Here is a 26,555-nt window from a genome sequence, read left to right as displayed (position 1 = left end):
CCCGCGACGTGTCACAGTGAGCGCTGGGGACGGATGCTAAAGGGATTTTGCCGCTGCTTGACGTACATCGAAGGTGAAACGTCTGGCAAGTGTCCGGATGGAAAGTGGCAAATATGTAATAGACGCCATTTTTGTTGGCAATTTCTCGTTATTCGTACGGCAGTTTTTGATGACTTTGCTCTCGATGTTCATCACATTTACCAAACGGGGGTCGATAGGGAAAAGTGCGATGCAAAATAGGATACTTACTCGAGGGAGATGTTTGTGGAGAAAACGGTTTAGTGGCGTTTTGTTTTGTCCAAAACGTTTTAAACATCTAAATTTCCTTTTAATTCTAAATTCATACAGGTAGGGAGGAATTTCTGAAATCCAAAAACTTGCCTAAAGCTTTAAGCTTGTCAGTCCCTCCACGGATGATGTTAACTCGGAGTGAAAAGTTACAAATGTATTTTCTCTGTTATCGTGTTTCCACGCCACTTTCCCTTCTTGTGTAACGCTCTACAAACGCTAAAAGAATCACATGGAAATGTTCTTTCCGGTCCGTGAAGAGAAGTTACTTTTTTCTGCTTTTTCGTAGAATGGCATAAAATATTGTTCCTGCACTCCTCACCTTCCGAACCAAAAGGCTCTGCTTGGGAAGAAAATCGATCGATCAGGATTTTCGGTAGGATGAATATCCTCATTTTTTTCCTCTCCCAACCAAGGTTAAAGTGATTTTCTAAAACACCGATAAGCCGGTGGTGGAAAGGGCGACATTAATTTGACGTGTGACCCAGCATCCCGGCTCGAGGCTGTAGGACGACTTGCATGTGTTTTTTGTTGTTTTGTTGCTTGTTTCGAGTTCAAAATGCTGAAGCGCCAATTGAAATTTATTTCACATTTTCTCCCGACTTTCTCGTCGTTTTTCCTGGTCGTCGTTCGCTCTTCGCTCACAGTAGGTGCGGCGGTTAGTTGCTCCGGAAAGTATGTTGAACGGCGACGCCGTGTACGACGAGCGCTTCCGAAAAAGTTTTTCAATATAATCTGTTTCACCGTGCACTTTTCGAGATTAGCTGCCTGCAGGCTGCTGGGGTGAAAATATGGGAAAAGCTAGCGTAATTTATTTATCGTCGCACCCGGTGCAGAGGAAGGATGAGCAAAGGATTGCAGAGCATGGGACGAGGTGGAAATAAAACGGCTGCTGATTAGAAGGGGTGATATTATCGACCAAGCGTCTACGTTTAACCTGTCTGCACAATGTCACACAGACGGAGACGGGCTTCTAATCTGCAAGATTTATTTCCCTTTTTCGAAAGGAATGCAATCAACTGAGGACAACACTAAGACGGGACGCGCGCAAAGTAGATAAGCGCAAACAAGCGTCAAACATCGAACGCCGAACGCGCTCGGTTGGCGCTATCGGATTCAGTTCGGCGCTTCGCATTACACGCACCAGCAGAGGATGATGCGACAAACTCCCCAGAAACTGTTTCTGCTTTATTGGCGGAGCTTTTTCGCCGTCAGTTCCATCGTTTGAATGGTTCAATTTCTCATATCCGATTAAACGATTCCCGCCATGAGTCTCGTGCTGCTTCGTCACATTTAATCCCTCCGCAAGCGCAGCGGAGTTGCTGCGCCAAGGTGAAACGACACACGGGGGCCTGGGGTTTGGAGTGTGTTCTCCACAGGCTTACATTGTGTAGATAAAAGAAGATCGAAAGATCCGCTGTTCAAGTCTCTGGGGTATTTTGGAATGAAATTGGGATGTGTTTCTAGGAATCTGGAAAAAACGGAATTGGTTTAGGACATACTCAGGAAACTAGATTTTCCCCAGGAGATTTAAATTCCGGAACCATCCCGATGTCGATGTCCTCCCCCATGGTGCAGACCTGGGTCGGGAATATTCGCTACATCACCATATCGAAATGCGCTGGGATATAGCGATAGCTATCATGCGAGATAACGACGTATAATAGTATTTTGCAGAGGCGAAGGTTCGGACACTGGGACAATTTATTTAATTCCACATCTTTATTTGACTGTATCGGAATCTGCACAATACCCAAGCAAATAGAAACGTGTCAGAAATGAGACATTATCTTATCGATATCTGCGTGGACAGTCACCGTATAGCCGCCGCCGCTGCTGTTGTTTCAGCTAATGTTTTATTAGGGTCAATATTGACGCCATAATCTAGGCAGTTACGAATAGCCCGGCAGAGCACAGGGCTGCTCGGAACAGGTTATACATTTTCACGCCTTATTTAACGGATAATGGCATAGTCAAAGTCTATCATTTCGCTCGTCCCCAAAATCGCCCATTCCCCCGAATAAAGCCGCCCGGGGAACACAGCGTGGAAGCGAATAAATATTAAAAGCATACGCCCTTTGCTGGTGCCATCTTGACATTCTCTTCCCCGAATAAATAAATAGAAATAACGCACACCGTCACAGTCACCAGAAGAAAAAAAAAACGACAGCTTCCGGTGCCGGGTTGGTGCCGATCGACATAATTTCGTTAAATTGTTTGCATAATTTTCCAATCGCCACGCGATTTATGAAGGGTAATCAAGAATCCTGCTCCGCGCGAGGCTATAGGCGGGGCTGCGAAGTGGCGGCGAAGATGTTAAATGCTTCATCATTCCTTTGGCAATGCGATGAGGGGCTTTTGGGGCAGCAGCAATCGCTGATAATTTCGTCAATCACGACCACGTCGATGATCGGAACCCGCGGCCACGAAGGAAGGTCGCAGTTGATTTGATTTTCTCTTCACATCCGGGGAAGAGGAATGCGAAAGCCATCTCCATCTTGTTATAGGCGCATCAACTTTTCTGTTGTTGGCTTTGGTCCTTTGGGCGCTGTTCTTGGAAGTTCAGAAATGGGCTCCGGCTCAGGGGGGCGTGGAGTCTGAGTGTAATCAGTGGCTGTGACATCTTGGATTTTTATCTCGTTCTTCTCTCCCGAGCGAGCCGTGCTGTAACGATGGGAGGCCTCAATCTGCTGCCAGTATCGGATACCGCTTATTACCAATCGCTCGGCTTATCCATCGTAAATATGAGACACGATTTATCTCCTTTTGCTCCGGCTGTTCGTAGGAAATTGTGCTTTCGTGCCTCGCCCACTTCTCCATGTCACTTGCAGTAAGCCAGCAACCCGGTAGCTTATGCATGTCTCTAACGACAACGCCCTACCGGATATGAGCTCGATTCCTTCCGCATAATCCTGCCGGTGTGGGTGTCAATTTAGATCCTTTTCCTGCTGCATAAGTACAAAACAGCTTGTCCGCCTGAGAAGGTGGCGATGGTGAGGTGCACAGGTTTATCGAACCGCATCAATCACGCGAAGCCATAATCCCCAGTGACATTCACGGTGGTGGTATTCCTGGTCTCCTCGGTACCGAGATGATACAGCACTTGTCGGGTAGGGGTAGGTAACTTGTTGTTGGTGAACAGTTGTCTGCAGCTAAACAAGGCCAGCCTGCGTGCGTGATAAGAACTAATTGTTGGTTTCGTGCGAGCTTTTGCGTAGCCTGCTCGCTCCATGATGACCGTAACACACAGCACAACAGGTCGACGACGATGTTTTACGGCATTTGAAATGGTACAAGACAGACCCCATTAGGGACGGTTCTGGACGGGGCAGTAACTCCTTGGAATGTCTGTACCTTGCCGGAGGCCGTCCGGTCGCCTATCGACTGCCATTGCAAGTGGTAAATGAGGCTCTCCCGGAGCTCTCGGAACAGTAAAAACGCATTTGTCTCGGCGACAGCCTGTTTCGTATGCGTGTGTGTGTGTGTGTCTGTTATCGTTATCAGCAACCAGGCTAGTCGCTAGTCTACGCGGTTCCATGTGCGGGAGGATGGGACGCAATGCAAGCGAAACACTTGCGACGCGTGGGGAGTAGCGTTGTTAGTTTAGTGACGAGTGTACAACGTGGAGCAGTGGTGTACTCTCCACGCCATAGAACGTGTACCCAGTTTGCTTCTTCGAGCCCCGGCGAGTGATAGCGAACAGAGGCCATCTTCGTAAGCGAGCGTGGTAAGATAACAGCTGGTGTAACAACGGCTCCAGCAACGTGGAGTGCCTTGGTTGGAAGAGAAATTACTTCGCTGGCAGCACTTAGGTTAGTGTGAGTGCATGACGGGGTTCTACGGGGTACACTGTTCGTGCTACCGACCGGTGTGATAACAGCAAAGGCGTAGAGCTGTGTGCGTTGCTGCCCAGTGCTGGTATTAATTAGTTCATTTATCTACCCTGGCCTAGGAGGTCTGCGTGGCCGGAGTTATCGATGGCGTCATTTGGTGGCGCATAACCGGTTGCCCATGCAACGTGGATGGAAGTCCATCAATTAGGTGTCCTCTGGAAAGGTGTAGCTTTCCTTCGGACATGCAAAAAGGCGCCTGGAGTTCATTTATCAGACATGTGTAAATGTGTAACACACAGCTCGTCAAGCAAACCTCATTTGTTTTCAAAACTTTCCACGTGTTTGTATCGAAAATGACGCGCAAGATGGGCTCATACAGTCTAATTAGGGATCAAAATTGCCACCGAAATAGCTCCCACCATCTCTTCTCAGTATCCAAATGTAAAATCATCAATCGAAACGCTTTGTCTATTCTTGGGAGTTCCATGGCTGAACACATCTCGCATAGGCTTTGGCGATGACGCAAGTGACTTAAACTTAAAAAGTATAATAAACCCTCGCTTCTAGCCACTTCCACGTTGCAGAGTGCTAAAACAAACGTAGCTCTATCTGCAACAGTAACGACACGAGGCGGAAATCGAGCATGAGCCAGCCCCTCTGTGTCTAATGACATTACTTCTAGTTTCGTTTCGCATTACCAAGGAGGGGGCTGTTGTAAGTTTAAAACAGTACACGACAACAGCAACAGCTTCCCTTGATCGATCATAATGTGTCCATTAGCTGGCTTCACTTGAATTTGTCGTGTTCGGCACGATTCATGTTGTGCTTTTCCCTTCTTACCTTGAAATCGGTACCGGGAAGTGAAAATAAAAAAAAGGAAAACAAACGAATTTTGTTACGAATTTTGGCGTTTTTTTTCGAGGACAATGTCTGGGCGACATTGGTCGTGTCTGGTCGGGCTTTATCGCTTGTTCCGATCGCTGCACGGGACGGGTGTTTTTGTAACGATGTAATGCTCTGATAACGGTGACAGATGGCTCTGTCGGCTCCACGTCGACGTGGTTTTTGGGTGTGTCTCTTGGATCTGCTAGCTGTTAGCAATCGTGCAAGAACACTGTCCCATCGTAATGGTGCGTAATTGGGCAAGGTGTCTAATTGGTTCGGCTATCGGAAACGGAACGAGTACGGGTTGTATCTGCGAGCGATAAGCGAGCGCTTTCCAACAACCCAGCACAAACCACAACTCAATAAGGGTCAGATTTGGGCAGTACGATGGCTTTTATTGCTTCGTTAGGGCCCCGTGGACCTAATCGACGGCCTAATGATTTGCTCTGCGGTTGACAGATTGCCGGTGGTTTCTTTTCTCTCTCTCTCTCGAAAAAAAGGGAAACTTTCTCGCGTGCTTAATTTCTGATTGCGAGCGGGGCTTACGAGATGTAAAAGAAGGTGCGAATGATTTGCGAACGCACTTCCCAGGCTGGATGCAGTATTGATGTTTATCGAACGAAGGAAACCCATTACATTGTGGGTAGATCGATGGGGACACCACTTCAGGCACAACACTTGTCACAGTTGTCATCTTAATTGGTGGAAGTGGTTAACCGCGTGCGGGAGAGTAGACGACAGGCAAGGAGAGCCGTCCTTTGGTAAGGTGTGAAAACGAAACTAAACTTTCAAAACCGCAACACAAGGTGTCTGTTTTTACTGATGTATGATTACGACCAGCAGTCGATGGTGTAATTTATGGGAGAAATTACTATAGGAAAGCAATCGATAGTCTACATCACGGAGGCACTTGACATGATTCTGAGTTGGTAGCTTAAATGTGAGATAAAGTATGGTACAATCTCTTAGATAAGGTTGGAGTTACGTGGAGATGTAAGAATACGACTTCATCCTTTCGACATCAAGATTGGTATACAGATCAACCATCAAAGTGACGAATTGCAACATTACCGACTAATAGTGAAGAGCTTTTGCCATCCATCACGTACTGCGGCGAAGCTCATCCATCCTCCCGCTTATAATTTATGAGCACAAGCATTATCGTGCTACCGCAGCGTGGTGTTAGTGTTGCCCACTTTTGGTTCGAGCGCGAAAGTAAAGCAAATGAAAGCCAAAACCTCCTCCCTTGTTCCAAGGGTTTTTTTTTTCGTTGCTGTTTATTTGCTAGCGGTTTCATGGTTTTATGGCAAACGGGGTGGGAAAGAATTCGATTCGGATGAAGGGGAATTTGCGTTTTTCCACTTGAGTTAGTACGATTTCCACGACATCATCGTCGTACGCACGGGTTTCGATCGATCGCCAGGCCGCTAGGTGGTGGTACTAGGACGTGTGAAGGTGTGTGTGTGTGGTCGAATTGCAGTTGGACCGGAAACGTGAAAACTGCGCTCACTTTCTAAACTGCACCAGCAGCCGGCGCTGTGGACAGGCAAAGCGAATGCGCACATAAAATTGTTTGATTTTCGCTCGATCGACTGATGAAGAAGGCTCACACACTGCAGACGGTCGTTGTTCGATCTGTACGCGCATGTTGCTACAACATTCCAGTGGGCAGTTCCTTTGGGCGTCTTACTGTTTGTCTGTAATCCACACTGGTTCTGTTCAGTGGCTTTCTTTGAGGGTCGATGGCAGAGTTTTCACAAAATGATCGTTTTTTTGTAGCTAAAACAGAGGTGATTGATAAGCATACAGCCTCTAGTTGATGCTTGTTTGTAAAGCATTTGTTTTTCTATTTTAAAATGCCTAGCAAATCATGTTTTTGCCACTATGAGGGTCAATTTTACAACTCGCAAAAGAAAACTAAAATCCCACAGCTTGTTTACAAACACAACATTCAAGGTTAACGATTCAAATTGCGGCTGACGCCACAAAGCAGTGCAAATTACCTTTTGCAGTTGCGTTGAAAATGGCATCGTTTTGTACTGCACACACTGAAATTACACAATTATTTGACATTATGAAATAACATACTCTAGTGGAAAAAACCGTAACACGATGAAAATTGCTTGTGTGCTCCCATCTCCTCCGCCGAGCAATCGTCGTCGCTAATCGATTATCACCACCATCAAAACTCGATTCAATCGTAATGGACAGGAAATCATTATACACACAGTTTATTTTCTTCATTCGCCGTGTATGTTTGCCGTTTTGTTTTCCGTTTTTGCAGCACAGCAGCAGCAGCCATAGTGTTTATCTAGTGGTGAAACTTTCCCTTTGGACCGTATTGGTTGTGAGATTGTTTGACCCTTACCCGTACTGAAGACAGTAGGGAATGAGAGAAAACTTACCGCTTGAAGCAGTCTGTACGGTATTTAATCGGAAGTTAGAGGATGATTTACCATCTGCTACGAGATGGGAAACAAAATGCACTGAGCCTTGCCTTTTCTGCTTCCTGTACACTTCATGTATCGGTACCTTTTTGTATGTTGAAAATATGTGCAGCCAAAACGGACCGCTTAAAGTGTGCAAATTTTTGGAAGCGCCAGAAGAGCACTCTCAAAAAAAAAACGCAGAAGCTATGCCCTGAAGTACACTTTCCATAAGGTGCAATATCTGCCTCACCATAATCTTCATCTGTGTGTGTGTATGTTTTGCCCTTCGGTTCGTACTCCGATGCGGTGAAAGGGAAACTTTTGGAAAATTTTAACAGCTAGCGTAATGATGAACTCCCCACGGGACCCTCCAGCCAGCGGGCGCGCGCGTGTGTGAAGCTGCTAAACAGAGGAAGGTTCCCCAAATTTATGACACTCTCATGTGCCATACCGCGGGGTATGAGTGCCTCCTTCCCTGCAACACATTACGTAATGGTATTGCGGTGACGCCACCGAAGCAAGGAAGCTACCGAAAGGAATGCACCGAACAGGACACGTTAAAATTACCTTCGTGCTCGAGCAGATGGCACTACTCCTGAAGGCGCGTGTGTGGTGGTCCTCTCGTGGTGGTTGTTGGGCGAACTTTCGGCAGCAGTTAATTAGGACACCCTTATGTTTTGCGGGAAAGGAACTGATTTTAATTAGTTCTGTTTCTGCTGCCGCCCGAGCGTTCCCAAACACCCGAGGACGGTGCTCCTCGGTGGAGCTGTCGGATGACCCGGAGTTTCGACGTCCCAGGGTTGACAGTTGATTTGGTTGCCGCTGCTAATATGTTTGGGTTTCGATAGGAAACTTTCGTTCGCTGATAGCGATCAATAAGGGAAAAAGCTCTTCAAAGGACGCGTAGGAGGTGTAGCTTGTGGTGATAGTATTGGCAATGTAATAGATATTTCTGGGAAAATGTAATGGCTCGGACGGTTGTCAGTTGCCAGTGTGCTTGTTAAAAATGGAGCGTGGTTGTTCCGAAAACTTTTTTCATTAATTAGTAACATTGGGTTCGGTGCCGATAAAATCTCCTGCTGATGGGATGGAATCAGTGCTGGCGGTTTGTTATGCAGCTAGTTTGCAGGGCCAAGCAGGGTTTCAGTTGCTTCGAGCACGACCCAGAAATCCAATGGAATGATTTCTAGCACATACACCGAGCGTCATCCGGCTTGTTGTGCCATCCGAGCAGCGACTGTTAGATCCAACCTTCCAAAAAACAAAGTGCAACTATATTTGCATCTGATGAAATCTCCCTCATGCACCAATTGAGAAGCTTCGCATTCATTAGGAATCTACAAAAAAAAGCCAGTAAGACCTATAATTTGCCAACCGCTGCGAACTAAACAATGCCAGAAGCCGTAGATCGTGGCAGATCGTTCGACTCATCCTCGTTCGTTAGTTTCGTTTCCCTTCGCTAGTGGTTCCTTTCACTTTCATTGATTACGCGATTGCGCAAATTTCGCTCGGGCAGCCCGGTAGGCACAAAGGGCCACGCTAAGGAAATTGGCACAAAAAGCACACACCGGCAGGGGAGCCCTCCGTGCCGCAGTCGGTGGATCATCTTAACCGCTCTCGGTACTCGCAGTCGGATTGAGTCGGCGGTGGGTGGGATGAATGGATTGAGCTAACCGGCAACCGGAAGCCACCGCACACCGCCAACTCCGGAGCTCCGATGAACTCCGGAGCTAAACAATCGGTTTCGGTTTCGAAACGAAAAGGGTTTTGTGCCGCGTGGGCGATTCAATTGTATTAACCGTGGGCATCGCGAGTGGTGTGCACCGAATCGATCGGTGTTGTAATCAGATCGGTTTGACGCGACGCCGAAGAATGATGGGGTGCAGGATGAGCGGTGGCAGGAACAATGCACCCCTCGGGGGTTGCGGAGGCAGTGGGTAAGAATGTGGGACAGCTTGGCTTTGGAGTGTTTGAAATTCAGCAGCACTTGGTTCAACAGTTTTGTGAAAGATACACAACCATCTGTGATAATACCGGGGCAGTAAGTGGACCAGTAAATGAGGTGAGAACAGTGATGAGATGAAGGCGTCTGGCGCACTTTTTGCGTCATGATTTACAGATGTTCTTCAAACGTAATATTCACACCCTTCCTGCGATGATGATGCGATGGTTTCGATGTCACGTAATCACCGACTAAAACAGTAAGCTGGAGTGCCCGCGTCGGTGACTGGTTGGGGAGTGATGAAGCTTTTGTTCGCTTTTCGCACCGGGAGGTCTTCTCATTGGGGGTTGGGTCTTTCAGTTCCCAGGCTGCTGCACGATGAGATGTACTTCTGGCGAACAGATACAGCCGGTGTGGTTAAAAGTCATGCACACGCGACGGCTCGGGATGCAAATCGACAACCGAGGTTTGGTACATTTGTGCTGTTTGTCAGCTATCCGTGCTCGGAGTTGCATCTTCACCTCTGGCACGGGGTTGGTTACGAGTTGAAATGAAACAAACAAGCACTACATAATGCGAATGTGCTCGAAACGTCTGTGCGACCTCAATAGCGCTGGCCCGCCACGCGAAGATGTTCTTCTCCCGACGTTCTTCGATGGCCTCGATCAAACCAGCTGCTCAAACAAACCATATTCTGCTGGCGAGCTTTTCGTGGTAAGCTTCGCCCACATCCGTGTCGTGCGATCACACCTCACGAAATTCAGATCGACGGTATGGCACGGGGACGATGCCAGGCGGTGTTCGCAAAGCAGGGATGCCACACTGAATGCCAACCGAAATGAAGAAGCCCAAAATGCCAACTGTGCCAACTGCTGAATCGAGAAGCTGATGGTGACGATTGCGCCACGCGGTTTTAAAAAAAGAATACTTCGGTTCGGAGTTTGATAAGTTCACGAGGCCGGGGCCGCGTGTGCTGTAATCAAATTTTACATGAACTTGCGCCAGGGTTCTCTAGTGATGGGCAGGAAAAAAAGGCTAGATAAATGGTGCTGTTTTGCTGACGGACAAGAAAAAGCTCTCCAGCTTGTCGGCATCGATAGGCCAACGGCGAGGAAAGCTTGTTAGCGGAAAGAAGTCGCGGGCTGGTTGGAGATAAATCAACCGAACGAGGTTACCTTTTTGCACTGTTTTGGAAGGCAGGTTTTGGGGCAACGTTCGGTTATGTTAAATCGTTGAAGGTTTGCGTTGCTGTTCGCGATGTTTCGATCAGTCTTGACGGTGCTTGGAAGTGGAAGTGGAGTGTAACCGGTACACAAGACGCTTGCTTTAATTCGACTTTGCATTTAAAGTGTCTTCTGATCGCACAAGCAAGCCAATATGTATTTTTCTCATGCTACTGTTGCCAAAATTTTGGATGTAATCGAATAGAAAAATCTAATTTAACCTCCGTTGGTAATTAAAAATCATAAGCTCAACGCAAAGCCCTCGGATAAATCGTAACAAGGAAATCCTGTTTGCGACAAACCGAGCTCATTCTCTCACTCTCCGCTGTGCTTACATCGCCCACACGGGGGTAATAATTTTTGTGCCTTTATTAAAACTCCCAAATTAGACTGAGTTTTCCTCGCCCTTCCGCTCTGGAAAGCTAGATTCACCTCCCCCGTTAGTTGGAGGAACCAGCAACTGGCAGCAACAGATTGTGGGGTGGGCCGCCCGTGCAACAGCGGAAACATAAAAATAATCCAACCACCCAGCAGAAGGGTATCAATTATACAGTTCACCACCCTCTTCTCCCACACGGGAGATCAGTTCTTTTCCCAAACAGGGGGTCCCGGGCCAAATCTCGTTTCACCCGTGAGCCTCGGTGAAGCGTAAAATAAAACCGAAAGTAATATTGAAGCAACCGCCGCGCAAGCAGGGAAGAAATATTTAAATTGCCGCGCGATGCAACGAACCACCAAATGACTTCTTCCCAGGAAGAAGAAGAACCAACGAGCAAAGAAAAAGAAGAAGCTTGCAGGCAAAACAAATTAATGGCCGCAATAACCTTTTGCACTTTCCATCCCGCCGAGAGCCAGCCCGCTGCGCTTTGCGAAATCAGCGCGTCTTTGCCCGAGCCTTGCCCCAGTGAGACAGTCGCGAGGTCGCGCAGATTTGTCGAGATTGCTGTCGAGCATCAGGCCCGTGCTGGGCTCATTTTCTTAGCTTCCTGTAGGGCGGAGCGAAAACGAGACCGGCCGGGCGTAAGGGAATAGGGGCGAAAAAGCAGTCAAATAATGTAACAGTTTTCCCTATCTTTATGGCGGCGCTTGGCGCTCGTTAGCGTGACCCGGGGTGTCAAAGCTGGTTGTGCGAATTTCACTCTCGTTTAATTAATTTCATTTTTCCTCCACCGCCCCGTGGCCGTCCGCTCGTCTTCCCCGTGTAGGTGTGTGGATGTAAGTGTAAGTGAAAAAGAAAAGCGTACGCCGATTGCTGCACCATTATTTTGATAATTCAATTGCCGGAAGAAAATTCCACTCCCGGGTGCGCGCGCCCGTGCGCTGGGATGAAAAGCGTGTTGTTGTATATACACATAAACGTTACGTTTCTTCCCCCTGTGTGTGTGTGTGCGTAGTATGGAAAATCACTTAGATCAGTAAAAGCAGCGATGGGGGACCGCTCACGCACCGTCGAGGTGTAAAATAATTTCGTCTTTTTTATTTGATTACGTGTCATGGCGCGGGAAAATAGGTTGGGGTGAGCAAGGTGAGACTCACGCTTCACGCGTTGGTTTCGTGACGGTGCAAGTGAAGGTAAATTTCCGTGCTCGCCTCACAGCAACACGAACGCCAGAACCTGCTCTCGTGCTCTGCTTTTTTTTTTGGAGCGGAAAAGCAGGAAAAGTGATTACGCCAGAAGCCAAAGGGTGTTAATTATGATGTTTGTTTTCGTTTTCGGTTTTTGAGGGGGAAGAATAATAAATTGCAAAATGAAAATAGCCCGCTTCTAATGCTTCAGGAGCAGGTTGAAATCATGCCGTAATTTTGTTAAATTCTAATTTTGAACTGTTGATGCTCCTTGTACTGAAGATAACTTCTAGATAAGAAGTTATTTCCTCAAGCAGCCCTTCGTGGCAGTAATTATCATCCAATAAGAAACATCTTGCCACCCATCCTCGTCAAATCTACATCTTTGGACACCATTTAGAACACTTTTTCACTCGCAGTGTATAATCAAAAGTACATTAAATGCAAACAGCATACTAGAGCACGCTAAAATTACTCACATTAAAGGGGGTTTTTATTACCACTGACGCCTTCTATTGCACCGGGTTGTTTCTGCTTCGTTCATTCCCGTATCCCCCCCCCCCCCCCCCCCATTAGGTCGTTAAAATTTCCCGCTCGAAAGCGACATCAAGTGCACTGCCTGGTTGGATTCGTTTTTCGCGCCGCTAGCTCGTAAAACGCTTCCAAAGACAAGCCCCAGCCCAGGTCGGGTGGGATCTTCCCGGGCACCCGGGATGTCATTGCGTCGGTGTGTCTCATGTTCTAATGCGATTTTTCACCGCGCACTGGTAGCGAGAATTTTCCAAAGCGCATCGCAAATGCACCGATTGCACTTCTGCTTGCCCACTTATCGTCAAGGACGCCATCGTCGTCGTCGTCGTTGTCGTTCTGCATCCTTGAGAATGATTAGGCCTCGGTTAAGGGTTCGGGGTGGGGGGTGAAAATCATTCTCGCACACTAGCCCGTTTTTGTACCCTAAACAGTGGCGGGAAGGTCACACAAGTTTTCACACGAACCGTGGCAAAGGATGTCGCCAAGGGGATGGGTAAGAGTGCACAATTTTCCATGCAGCTCGGCTATGACTACATCGAAGAATGACACACATTCAATAATGCGCTTACATGAAAGCATAAAGGTGTGTGTGTGTGCGTCTCTTTTTTCCAAGGAACCAAGGGCAACTCAACCATAGCAACAGCCTTTTTTAAGCAGGCTCTTTCATTCGACATCCATCTTACGGTAGAAAAAGAGGTAGAGGGCGGGAAAAACCAACCGGAAGGCTAGCCCTGGAGCAAACCCTGGAGTGGTTCCAGTCTGGTGTGATTTTCACATCTATTGAAAAAAAGCTGTTCTTACAAGAAAAGTGCGTTGCGAAGCGAGATGCAAATGGTGAAAAAAAAGAAGTGGAAAGAAAATTGAAAAGGAAACATTGACAGGGACGCGCGGCGTACAAGGGGACAGAAATCTTAAGGAAATGTGAACGGGAATGTTGCAAACGGCAAGCTGAGAAAATGTAAAACCCTCCCACCAGGACGTCAGGAAGTAACGATAGTATAGGGATGCAGGGCACCTCGCTTTCTGGCGACACAAAAAGCCACGAGAGGAAGAAAAATGGGGGGGAAATGGTGGAAACTTTTGATGCTAAGAGTTTTCATATTTTTTTCCACCCGCGTTCCACCCTGCCGGCTACTTGAAGTGTCCTTTAATATGGCGCCGGCAGCGGCCTGTTCGTCCTCCATCCTTGGCTCCATGCTTTTCTTTGTTTGCGTTTTCCGGATAGCTTTTCCGAGGAAAGTTTTCACTTCTTTTGCCCGTCGTTTGCTGTTAAAAGCATTTTTTGTTGCTGTTGTCACTGTCAGCAATAGTGGGTGTTGATTTTTTGCAGTTTTGAATGCTCTGTTATTATGAAATGCTAAGCGTCACACAGGAACGTCCCCATGCTTGCCTTCTGCAACTCCCGTCCTTGCCTGAAGCGTCACCGATCGATGGGAAGTAATTTTTCTTGCATTTTCTTGCCACCGGAAGTGGGATTGAGGGTGGCTGCTTACCGGGCAGCAGCTCGCTTTATTGAGCACGTGCTCAGTGAGTGGCATTTCCCGTTTCCTGTGCCCGGAGTCTCGGCGTGAGAATGGAAGACCCGGAACCTTGTGTGTGTGTGTTGTGGGGAAAACGTTCGCTCGAAATGAAGAAGGCGGGATGAGTTTCAATTTAGTAAGTTTTCCTTTTTTATTACAAACTGCTCTGCTAATGTTTATACTGATGGTTTGAAGTGAACGGCGATCTTTCCTCATCGACTTTTCGTTCCGTGCTAGGTTGATTCTCTATTCGTGATTAAATGTGTGTGTGTGTGTGTTTGGGTCTTTTTATCCTCTAAAAGCGTCTGCAGGGACACACCACACACTACCGCTTTAGTGGAATGCAATGCAGGATTTATAAACCTCGGGCAAGAAGGAAAGAAAATGGCAACACACCCCTTTGCCGGGCTTTTCACGAGCAAGCGCCGGGCGTTCTAATTTCAAATTCTACCGCATACCGGCACCGGGACGAAGTAATCAAAACCGGAAATAGCTGTACCAGCTGCTGCTGCTGCTGTTGCTGGCGCAAAGGGGAAGGGCAAACGGTGGGCAAGGCAAGGCGAGACAGCTCGTGCGAAAAACACAAATGGAGACGAAGGACTAATAGAATTAAGCTTCATTTCGGTGTTTGGATTTTCCCGGGGTTTCCTCCGTAACCCTTGGGGGCGTTTTTACGTCGAGGCCCTTACTATGTGCTACAGGGGATGCTGTCTGTGTGTGTGTGTGTGTGTGTGGGGGGCGAGTGGTCTCGAATTGCAAATGAGAGCGGACCAAGCTGGAAAAGGAAAATCATTTGCTGTCAGTCAGCAGAAATTCATAGCCGAATCCCGTTGTATTGCGGTCGGCAGGAAAAACCCAGGAGTTTTATTGCATTTGAATCTGTTGCCATAATTGCAGCGAGGGCTTTGCTAAAAGAAATAAATGTGAAAAGCATGCTTATGTGTGTGACGATCTCAACTAAAAGGTAAAAAGGGTTTTCCCTTCAATGCTTGGAGGGAGATTTAAATTGATATGTTTTATCTTGAATGAAATTTAAGAATTCTTTTAATGTTTCACTGTTCATCGTTTTTGAAGAATCTTTCCAACGAACCAGACCGAAAAGTTATACATTGAAAACGTTCTTGTTAGCAACAAAGCAGACGCTGCGAACCTTTGTCACTGTAAATAATTTAAACCAAGTCAAGTGTCAAGCAGCGCCACATACTGTACCGAAAAGTCATTGTGTCAAAAAGGTGCAAAACTCTCTCGAGATTCGTGTTGAGGGGCGAGAGCCTACACAGGCTGCGAAGGTTCGTTCCTCGCGGTCAAGTGCACCGTGTGCTCGTCCTCCTCTGCTATCCAGTTTCCATAAGCCTCGAGGTCGGTTGGATGGTCCGAAAAACTATTCTCCGTCGCATAGGGAGGCAACGAAAACAAATAAATAAAGAAAAATCCCCCAAACCTCTCTCTCTCTCGCTCTCGTAAAGAAGGTGTCATAGTTCCGTTAGCACGGCTATAATGCACGGAAGTGTGGCCAGGCTGGCCAAAGTGTTTGAAAAAGTGGTACGATACGCGAACGACGTGCCGAAGCCGATGATAAAATGGCACATTTTGCGGTAGCTCCCGCGGGAGGCTATACCGAACTATCCTCTATCTATAGCGGCCATAGACCATCATTCGCTCGCTCGTTCACTCACTCAACCTCCGTTCGGGTCAGCAATTTGGGTAGAGCCAACGGCACATTCGATGGATGGGATTGGCGCCTACGGGGACTCGGGAAAGCGTGGGGTATTATAAATTCCCAAACAGCAGCAAAAAGTGTGTAGCTAGCGGTACAAAGCTCCGTTCAAGCGCGGGAGAAAACGTGATGAAAAACGGAATGGGGAGGGGAGGGTAAAACGGTGTCATATGTGAGTGGTCGAACACAAGCGCGTGCAACCGGTTTTGGGTGAGAGGATAGTAAAAGTTTTCCCCGTGTTCGAATCGGGCAAACATTTTCATTCGATTGTAGCTTGTTGTTTTGGGCTGAAAGTAGAAACTCAAATAAAAGCGGAAAAGTGTCTCTCGCCCTGGTCATTTGGTCCCTGTAAACATGGCTGCTACTTAATGGTTTAATAATTTTAATCAATAAAAATGTTCTAAAAATAAACTTTGACCCACTGCATCCAACTGCCAGTGGGCACAATAGAGAATGTATGAACAGACTGACCGCCGTGCTTACGACTCCCCCACCGCGCGGGCTAACGATAATGGTGTCGGATAGAAATCTATGCCACCGGTAAGCAATTAGAACGTGAAGCTTTTCCGTTGCGCACGTACACACGTGCTTTGTTCTTTGGGAATTTCCCCTCGTACCACACACATTCTCGAGGCCGGAGACAATAAGCCCATAGCCGAAGCATAACACAAGTGGGGGCAAATAGCATTACACACACACACATAGAAGAAGCACCGAAATGTCGAAACTAAACTACGCGCAACTACGATGGTGTACACCTGACCATAACGGCGGCGTACCGGTTGGCGTGCATCGGACATCGGGAAAATCGAAATTAATTGACCGCGCCACACGCTTTAACGGGGGTGCAGGGTGAAAACCAGGCAGACGACTGAGCCACCACCCCAGCGGAAAAGCGGAACACAACTCGAAACGGTTAATTGACCTCTCCCGGCCTGCCCCGTCCCCCCGAGTAGTTCTAAGCGCATTCTTGTGCGCCCCAAGTGCGGCCCATGTTCCATGTTATTCCATGGGTCGATGGAGAGGATGGGAGAGGGCGAAATGTTGCTCAACCACATTCGTCACGCTTTTCCGTTTTTTCCTAACCTCATACATTAACTTTTGGTGGTCATTTTGTCGGCCGCACTATTTCTTCCCCTCGTTTGAGCCACCGCCGGATGGGGGGGTTCGTCGCGTTACGCCGATTTGTTCATTCTGTTATTTCTTCTGTATCGGATGGTCTAATTTTTCATTCTATTATCATGAGTTTGAAATCATGGTGTTGGTTTTTACCTCTCTCTCACTCTCTTCCTCTCTATTTCGAATTGCTTTTGCTTCTTTTTCGTTGATTTCTATGCCACTTTTCATGTGTGTTTTTTTCGTCTGTACCTTGTTCGTTTTGCAATGTTGAAGCATATGTTGCGTTGCTTTTTTTTAGGTTGCCATTGCTGATAATGAACTTGATCGTTTGTTGTGCACACTTGCGCCAAAATTACTGTAAATTTTTGTTGGTTTATTGCAGCCAACCTTCTGTTGATGGATTTCTTGTTTGGGGTTTGTTTGTCTGCGCCCAGCTGTGTCCAGCTCTGATCGCATAAGTGGAGCAAACATCGCAAAAGCTGACGTAAAAAAGAAGCAATTTCAGGAATGGAAAAACGACACGGAACAGGCTGGGAAAGCTCACGAAGAGAGAACAAAGAGCAGATTAACAAAGTGCTTCCGTTAGGATGGAGCTGTTAAATAGGGAAATGTGTTCGATAGAAATAATCAAATTGGCTGCGGGAGGATCAAACAGCGGGGAGAAAAGGTGAAGCATGATTTCGCGAGCATGGATAAAAGTGGTAGCGTTCTCCAGGTGGGAACATGGGGAAGGCTTCACTTGTGCTTTGCCGTATGTAGATAATCAACACACGTGGGCATTTGGTGAAGTGATTGGATTATCGGCGAATCTACGCTAGAACCCTCCCGCTAGAACAGCAGCAGGAGATCCCCGTATCTCTGAGTGCCGACATGCCGAAAGAGAATAGGAAAGGTTAACCCCCTTCCTCCAGCTGGTGGTGATGGTGGTAATAGAACAGTTTTGATTAGTTCCACCGTTGTCCAGAAACAATCTCGCGGCGGCTCTCGCAGGAATAATCAGCCGATGAAGCGGAAGCTGCTGTTGCTGCTGCTAAAAACTCGGACGAACGAGATTTGATCTAGCACCGAAAGCTTCCCATTCCATTGGGAGTGGGGAGTAGATTGAAATTTAATCTGATAACAGCTGTGAAATGAAGGCGAAGTTCTCGCTTCTGCGCAATTTCCCCCTTTCGTATGGGTATTACAACGTGTGAAATAGAATTTATGAGTTTCGGCCTGTTTGTAATTTGGAATGTTGCAAAATTTAGCAGCTGGAGTAGGAGTTAAATTAAATTTGATATTTATTCCTGTGCATGAATTGAAGCATAATAGTGAAAGAGCTTTAAATTAAACGTCTGGGAAGTGCAGTACGCATGCAGAATGCTGAAGTACGCCCGCAGAAAGAAACCCTTCCACAGGGCGGCCGTGCATGATCGGAAGAATGTTTTCAATCGCTTGTTAGCAGTGCCTCTTTGTCCCTACGAAAGCAACACCCCCGAAGAGAGCAGACAGCAAGAAGGTACAAGACAGCAAAGCACAGATTATTTGTTGAAAAAAGTCACGTTTTCCGACGGTTCCAAACTGCCAATCGAAGAAGGTGCGCGACGGTCGTGTACCGCTAAGCTGCTGCGCTGCAGACGACAGCAGCATGAACACACAACACACGATCGTGGAACGTTCGAGTGTTGTGTTGTCGAGCGACGCAGCTGGGTCTCTATGCCACCGTCACCAACCGAATGCCCATCGAAAGCCGCGCTTGTGCGATTAATCAAACATCGTCATCGCTAAACTATGCCACCTCTTTTTCGCTGGTGGTGCGCTTAGTGCGAGAGAAAGAGAGAAGCGGGAGGAGACGCGATCATACCCGGTGGTCGAAAAAGGGAGTACGGATAAAAATACGCCATCGTTTGCTAGGTATAAAATTAGCACGATGGTGACGATGGTGAGCCCCGATCGTCCGGAGATCGTTGATTCCCTGCTGGGAGCTCCGAGCAAAAGCTGCGTTCGATCATCCGGTTTGGACTTGAGGTACCGGCTTTTGATACATCGGCCGATACTGTGGACGACAGTCCATGTGGTACACGTTCAGATGCATTCTATGTTGGCCTCGAAATCGGCTCGAGAGGAGAAGCTGAGAGAGAGAGAGAAAGAGCGAGACACGTTGACAGTCTATTTGCTTGAACTTGAGAGTTAAGGCCATTGCAGCCTGAGTTCGATCGGTCCGGGGAGTTCCCTTCTTACCGGAAAGCTTTGTGTGTGTGTGGACTATACTGGACAGTGAACGCGAATATCAAAATGGTGCCTAAGGGTGTGTGTTTTGAGGGGGTGAGTCTTCGGCGGAGGGAAGAGTGAAATTCCGGTCCAATTTATCCACATGCAGAGATAGGAGAGTTCCCTTGGACGATGAGAACAACCGATAGCTTTGGAAGGGAGTTGAAAGAGAAGTCATTAGTGGGACTGGCCGTTGGGCCTTCTCGGGGATGGTTTTGTGCAGGGAACTGGTTTCGGAGAGCGTACAGACAAGCGACGCTGGAATTGCATGCTGAGGATTCTTTCTGAATTCAAGGCACAAGCTCAGTATTTTGGATCAGAAAACAAATTCAGCATGATCGTGACCTAACGTGCTTGCGAGCCTTACATTGAATCTAATCGTATCTGCTCAGATCGCATCAGATATTGAGACACAATGGGTCAATGTTTGAGCTCCGAAAGAACTTCAGATGTTTACATCAATGTTTGTATCTAACGTTTTGGGCATAAAAGGCTCATAAATTGTGTGCTATAATGATCATCGGCACCAGCCTGGAATACGAATCAGTACCAAATACCAATCTCGGTAAATGAAGTCATCTAAGCACTTCAGCAAGGTTCAGTATCTAGGGAAAAGATTTCCATCAACAGCAAGCAATTTCTCTAGTAATCTCCGTGATTAGATTAAAGATGTTGTATGATGTACCTCTCTGCTCCAGACCACCCTGTTGATGGGCCGGCGTGTAGAAATGGGAGAGTTATCTCCCTTTTCTTGCAACCCAGACGACGTGCCCAAGGTGCGATAGTGAAAGGTTTCATCGGAAAGTCTTCCACCGATAGTTCGTAATTAACATCATTGTCGTCATATCCGTTCGCACCGTTGCTCCGGTGGTAGAACCGGTGCCACACCGAGCACCGGAGCTCTCTTCAAATGGGAACTCCATTAGAGGTTCGGATGTTGAAGGTTGCTGGCGCTAATGAGGACACACGATGCTGCATGATGACGCTTCGATTCATGCCGGGTAAGCAAACATAAAGAAAGAGCACGGACCGCATGAAGAGCATGAAACATCATCAACATGCGTGTCATGCCGTCCCGGTACACGAATCTCGGACTATTAGCGTAAACGGTGCGCGCTACATTTGGTTACGGGTCGAACGCAACGGTTCCAAGTAGAACCGGTTTCGCCTTCGGTAGTACTTTGATGAGTCCGGCATTAGACAGCTCGTTTGGCCCGTGCTCGTCTTTGTGATTGATTGGAAGATGCTAACATGGACTGTACATATACTGTTGAATCGGTTAGGCGGTCGACAAGGGGGAATGAGTTATCGAAACGTGAGCAAATGGCTCAGGTAGAACGAGAATATCGCACCATAAAGTGAGTTATTATTTTTAGCCGCGTCGTTCCAGCAGAAACAATGAGATGCACTTTATTTTAATACCACCAGCTCATAAATCACCCTTCACGCTTGACATTTTCCGGTGGAGCGGTGGAGTTTCGTGTAACTCCAGTCAGCCGTGATTTCACAATAGAAATTGAGCATGAAAAGCCATTTAGCGCCTTAATTTACATGTGACTTCTTTCGCCCGCTTCTCGGTTGTGCGGTTGTAAGCTGCTCCGTCCAAAAAAAACAAGAAAAAGGTTTTGTGTCAAATGTAGCTTTGCAGGTTGGTGTAGTAAAGCTGCAACGCGGTAGCCTCGTGAAGGCGGAATTCTACACTGCACAGAAAAAGTAAATATAGCAGCATGTCCCACCTGTCCCACCCTCTAGCTGCAGTGTCGCATCACTGAACTTGCGAAAAATTGGTGGAGGTCAAAAATGGTGAGGTGTTTTCCAAATGTTTTTTGTTAGCACTCTGCTAGTGTGCCGGCCCCTTTGGACGAGAACGGGAGAATTTGGAGGTGCTGAGTTGGTTTGGAGCGTAGTAAAAAGTGTCTAGCCCAGCACTGTCCAGCTATTCTCGGACAAACTGTTAGACAGTCGGTGTCGGTGGGAAACAACAGTTAGGTCGATGTTTTTGTTTATTGTGAGGCAGGGAATGTTCTAGGGCTTGTGTATGTAAAAGGGTCGTTTATTTTGGGACACTGCGCGTTTGGGAATGGTGCTAAAGTCAATAAAAAAGGAAATTAAAACATCATGCGAGCTGAAGCATGAATCTTTCTGCACCATTGTCCCAAGTGATTCCGCAAAAATTGACCCTTTCAAATCCCAAATTGCCATTTAGAAGCGCTTTAATTGAAGTGCCCTAGTCGTTAGCGACAAACAATTGTCATGTTGAAACTAATTAAGATCAGAAGGTGCGGAAGTTTAATCGTTCTTCCGGTGTCAGTTTTAGTGACATCGAGGCTCGTTCCCCTTCCGCTGCGTGTGCTAGACCGCAATCATCCCTGCAGTGATAGAATAAAGTTTAAGGGAGAGAAGGCCCAGTCACCAAACAACCCCACCCAGTGCCTCCAGTCGATTGGACGGACAATTGTGTAACCAGGCAAACCAGGAGTTTCAGTGCTTGGCGATTCCGGTGGAAAGTTTTGCCTTGTAAGAAACTTTTGCAACCCCGGACAAGCTGATGCCCTCGAGTTGTTCATTTTAGATTTTATCCTGTCCTTGTCGGTTGTTGCTTCGATGTTAGGCTTATCGCGGGAATGATGATGTCGGGTTGCATCATTTCCATTGACTGTAAGTTTAACTTTTATTTCGGTGTATTATACAAGAGAGGTCTCTGCTTCTTTCTTGAATCTAGGAAGATACTAGACTTCTTGAGAAGTATGGAATCCGATAAGGCTTGTTCAATCGGTCTTTCGGTTCTGTATTTTATAAGATAAGAGGTGGATTTAATGGTGGATAAGAGGTGGATATTTTCGTTAACTTTTACATGAAATAAATACGTAAATAGTTGCTAAATAGTGTTGCTGATACAATTTTTTCTATTCAGTTTTAGAAAACGACAGAAAAAATATGTTCACTATTGTCCATCTTCAAACTAATACAGAAGAGCGTGAAAAATGAGTCCAAAGGAAGCAAACTCATGAAAGTAAAGTTTTCGTTTTCGCCAAAAAGAGGAAGCCAAACTTTTCCCAAACAACGATAAGTAAATGCAGCAAACAAGTTAAGCAGAAAGGCATCATTCGTTTCCCGGCAAGAAGTGAAGGAAACCAAACACAGACAGATCAACTTTACGTACCGTTTTCCATGATTGAAAATTTTCTACATTTGTCTGTCGAGCGGGCGGAAACCTTGTTTGTGGAGCCTGTGGAGAGAGAGAGAAAGAGAGAGAGAGAGAGAGAGAGAGAGAGAGAGAGAAAGAGAGGTTTGTTTTTGCCTCAGCACAAGCCGTTTGGAATGATTTTTTATGACGCACCGTATTAAAATGGGGGCGATCTTTTGGCAGTGGGTATGTTTTTCGGACCCCTCCAATATCGAAAATTGAAATGAAAACGTTGCTCGTTTATTCAAAACAGAATTAAGCAACGTGGAGGCCAAAAACACGAAACTGCTTAAGTCGTTTCTTTTCGTTTGTTTTGTTTTTCTTCTCCCACCGCCTCATCTGAAGTTAAATACCTTCTTTATGTGATTCTTATGTGATTCTCTTCTCTACCTTTACTTTGCAGATATTTCCAGGCCCAGCATCTGGACGTGCGGTGCGGTTTTTGGGATGGGAATTGCGAGAAAGTAAAGACGCACGAAGCAAAGAAAAAAATTAGGAAAGGTTGTGAATAGCAAACGAAGAAAACGAAGAATAAAATGTTACAACGTTGATGGTGAAGCAGGAAGAGACCACTCTAGGAGTACTCGAAAACGGCGCAGTATCAGTGGAGTGGAATTAGTGGCGTTAGTGACGCAAAAAAAAACGGAAGCATTTCCCAGGAACATCCCAACCGCAGCCACACACATGTGCCAGCGAAATTGCCCGATTTAATTCAACAAAAGGTAAGTTTAACCCGTTTTACTTGTGAATCGATACAATGTCCCCCTGCTTCCGCGCTTGGTGGCTTAATTTTGACCAGTCACGCATGGTGCACCGCTTGCGGCCGCGGCAAAGAATACCGAAAAGCGTTTGTTCAGAACCGATGTACGGATCGAGTCCGCGGCCGAGCAAAAAGTTGGCAATCATTTCCTTGCGAGGTTTCTGCTCGGAACGGAAATTGCAATCAACCTGATTCGGGGGAAAATAGTTCACCACATTGTTTGCGGGGGGATTTGTTGCGTTTGAAATACACACTACAGATAGGAAATCTGAAGCACACACACATTAAATCTGCACACACAAGCAAAACGCGAGCAGTATACCACCACCTGTTTGATTAAGCCACCGGACAAGGCGGAATGAGGAAACTGGTTGCGTTGAGATTTCTTCTTTTCCTAGCGCTTCCGATTTCCGAAGATGATATGTCTGTGATCTGTGGAGGTGAGTTAGTTCCTGGCTTGGCTCGCTGGCTGGCTAGCTGGCTGGCTGGTTCACTTCACCGAATATGGAGCGATCCGACCAACCGATGCTATTCCAGGCGATTCGTTCCACTCTCTCGGCCAACGGCTGATTGACCGAGACCTAGACACACACACACACACCGAGTGTGGGGATCGTACAGCGAAGGTCTTGACTCCCGTGCGCGTGTATGTACGCTCGGCACACACAGCACCACGGAGACCCACTTTTGGAGCAAGCTAAAACCGCAAGACGCATTTTTTGGTCCGACACGACACGGCCCGGTGGCACACATTTGGACGATGGGCAGATGTGGTGGAACTTCTAGAGCAATGGTGGTGTTGCGAGTTGTTGGACACTATTTTGCAGCTTCCTTTGTTGATTCTGAAGTATTCAATGTTAGGCTTGAAGCGCAAATAGGTGAGACATTGCGTGAGATATTGGAATTATTTGAGCTAAGCTCTTTGATAGAAAAATGCTCTGCTGGAAGAAGGCCTAATTGGTTAATCGCACGCACTGAACGTCTTGGAGATGCATTCAGATTATATCTCCGGTTTGCTTTTACGGAAATCCTACACTTGGAACGTGTATTCGCATCCTGGAACTAATAGGAACATGAGCACTAGACACGAAACCCCTTCCAAGAAGCTTCTGTTATGTTTCAATCTTTTACTGGTAAAGGCGTGTGGTAAAGCTTTTGCGTCCGCCTAGTCTGCCGAATCGTGATTCAGCACCGCTTCACGGTACAGTTCATGGTTGATCGATCTCGAGCAAATTGGAGGCTCACCGTTCACCTTGAACTTTGCTTCGAGCAGTGGACGGAATGGACGAAATGGATCCATAAATCTTGACGGTATGGACGGGTCGATGGCCGCTAGCCTAACTTTTTTTTAATGATATTCCGCAGCAATTACTTCCCTGCTCCGATTGAGGTTTTCAAATTTCCTGCCTTACCTGCGTGTACCCCCTTACAGTTGTTTTAGAAAGAAGAACTGCAAGTCAGGATGCTCCCTGGACGTGTTTAGATGGGGAGGAAATCATCCACCAGGAGAGCGCGGGTTTCGTTGGCAACTTTCGCTAGTCTTTGTGCGAATAAACAAATCGACAAACTCGATCTCTCGCAAGCAAAGGCGCAACGAGGCGAGCGGCTTGCAACATGAACCTTGTCAAACAGGTTTCTTCTCCCTTGGAGTGGCTCTCTCGTCTTCACCCGTCTTTCCGCTTGATTGGCACCGCTTATCCACGAAAGGGGAGAGTCCACGGCCCACGGCAGGTTGGTGTATCTTCGAGTGTCGGATGTACTAATGGCATCGGAAAGGGATGCCCCTGCTGTACAGGGTTGTTCTAACTGTACTCCGGTTGTTTGCAATCTACTCATCTGTCAAAAGGCTCTTGCAAAGAGAGTCATCCGAAGCGCACCGGCGACTAGGTAGATGCACACTGATCGATGGGAATTTTACAAAAAAAAAAAAAATAAATAAAAGAACAACACAGACACGACCGACTCAATGTGTCCGTGGGCAACTTTCGTTGATTTACCGGTTTTTCTGGTGTGAACAAATCACCCTGTGTGTATGTGTGCCTTTGATCACCAACAGGTCCCAACAGACGGCGATCTTACTCAGACATCTGAACTCCCCCTGTTCCCGGGTGTCGGTCGGAACGACGCTGAAGAAGATGTTACGATCAATATCCCGTTGGACGTACGGACGGGGCCGTGGCCTGAATTGTGCTGTGCTGTGTGTGTGTTTTTCTTCAGATTTTGCGTGCCTATTTCGTTCTCCACTCCCGCCGACTAATCTACAGTCAGTCACTCGGCACTGCCTCTTTTCCAAGACGCCCGACCGAGCTTCTCCAATTTCCCGGCAAGCGCAAACAAATTGCGCTGTAATTCGTTAATCGATAATTGGGTAAGCGGCCCATTGGGAGGCGGCCGCTTCGGAAGAAGTTCTAGGGTTTCTTCTCGAGCCTCCGCTGTCCTCGTTCGTGAACCCCGGTCGACGGGGGTGAACGGTATTATAATGCTTCAAATGGTCCATACTTACGCCAGGCGATGGGAAGAGGCCCGATGGTTTGTTGGAGCAATTTGTGATAAAACCAACGACTTACCGATACGACAGTTGCACGGGCACTTACACGACCTGTTGAGATCCGTGCAGACGTCCGCTGCAGAGAAGGGCTACGATGAAAGAACGAGCTGTGTGTAAAATTTTAACTGCCGATTAATATGGCTCTAAAAACGGTTCCCAAAAGTGATAGCTACTGGCGAAGGCTTCCCGAGAGTGTGCGTCGTACGGCTCTCTGGACCAAGGGTACCGGTGGCCTGAATGTGCGCGTATGTGGATCAGCTTTCGGTTTGGATTCGGCACAAAAGGTGGCAGGAGCAGCAGCAGCAGCAGCAGAAGAAGCAGCTGTGCTGTGCGAGGTGCATAATAAAAGCGGGCAACATAATATCACAGCCAGTTCAGGGACGATCGGTGGCTGTAAAGAGAGCGGCTATAACCAACAAAAAAAAAAAACAAAACCGCAAGCATGTGGGATATCAGGTTTTTTGGGGGGTTTTCTCGCTCACGCTCCTCCTCCTTCCCGAAAGTCAGTAAATTTGATTTTAAAATGAGATGACTTCGTCACGGTCGGTGTAATCTTTGCGCTGGGGGTATTATTGCGGATGCCATCGCAGAACGGACGGCCCGGCTCGTACCGGTTCTTCGAAGTTGGGTTCGCCGATCTAAAAGGTAATGTGGACCAGTGTTTCGAGGCCCAAACCGGGGGCGAAACTCGGGATATATACTGTTAGATCGAGCCACACAGTATGGCATTCTCTCTATCTCTTTAGTGTAGTTGGTA

The 26,555-nt window shown here is 47.2% G+C and overlaps 1 protein-coding gene across 7 annotated transcripts in view; it reads left to right on the top strand.

The window, feature by feature from the left end:
- LOC120955325 (putative polypeptide N-acetylgalactosaminyltransferase 9) overlaps window positions 1-26,555 on the top strand; it is a 63,348-nt gene that overhangs the window by 6,847 nt on the left and 29,946 nt on the right. For 5 of the 7 annotated variants that reach the window (XM_040376136.2, XM_040376131.2, XM_049608469.1 and 2 more), the window contains exon 3: window positions 22,894-23,212. The gene's annotated coding sequence lies outside the window, so the exon portion shown is untranslated. Of the gene's footprint in view, window positions 1-3,860; window positions 4,016-4,079; window positions 4,101-22,893; window positions 23,213-26,555 lie in introns of those variants that run through there. The other 2 variants (XM_049608470.1, XM_049608471.1) reach the window with 2 other exon arrangements.

This window comes from Anopheles coluzzii, chromosome 3 (genome assembly GCF_943734685.1).
Source record: "Anopheles coluzzii chromosome 3, AcolN3, whole genome shotgun sequence".
NCBI lineage: Eukaryota > Metazoa > Arthropoda > Insecta > Diptera > Culicidae > Anopheles > Anopheles coluzzii.
Note: the sequence above shows the minus strand (reverse complement) of the source record. Positions and strands in the feature narration are given on the sequence as shown.